Source organism: Rhinopithecus roxellana, chromosome 5 (genome assembly GCF_007565055.1).
Source record: "Rhinopithecus roxellana isolate Shanxi Qingling chromosome 5, ASM756505v1, whole genome shotgun sequence".
Classification (NCBI taxonomy): domain Eukaryota; kingdom Metazoa; phylum Chordata; class Mammalia; order Primates; family Cercopithecidae; genus Rhinopithecus; species Rhinopithecus roxellana.
The window spans coordinates 125,089,229-125,089,529 of NC_044553.1; positions in this window are offsets into that span (position 1 = coordinate 125,089,229).

The following is a 301-nucleotide window of genomic DNA, read 5'->3' on the forward strand; positions in this document are numbered from 1 at the left end:
GAAAAGAAAGCAATATAATTTTTTCCACAAAAGCTTGCACAATCCTGGGTCAAAACACAGTAAACATGATATTAAACTCACAGCTTACATTTCTCCACTGAGAGCTAGAAAAACAATGCCAGTTTTTGTAAAGTCACAAAACTAAGCACTGTGAGAATGTACAAGATTTTGTAAACTTGTTATTCTCCCCACCCCCACAGACAAGTAGCCAAAGGAATCTATCAGTCTTACCCCAACACTTCGATCTCCTGCAACCTCCAAAATAAAACTCCCTGTCCAATATCTGAATTTATATTTTCAG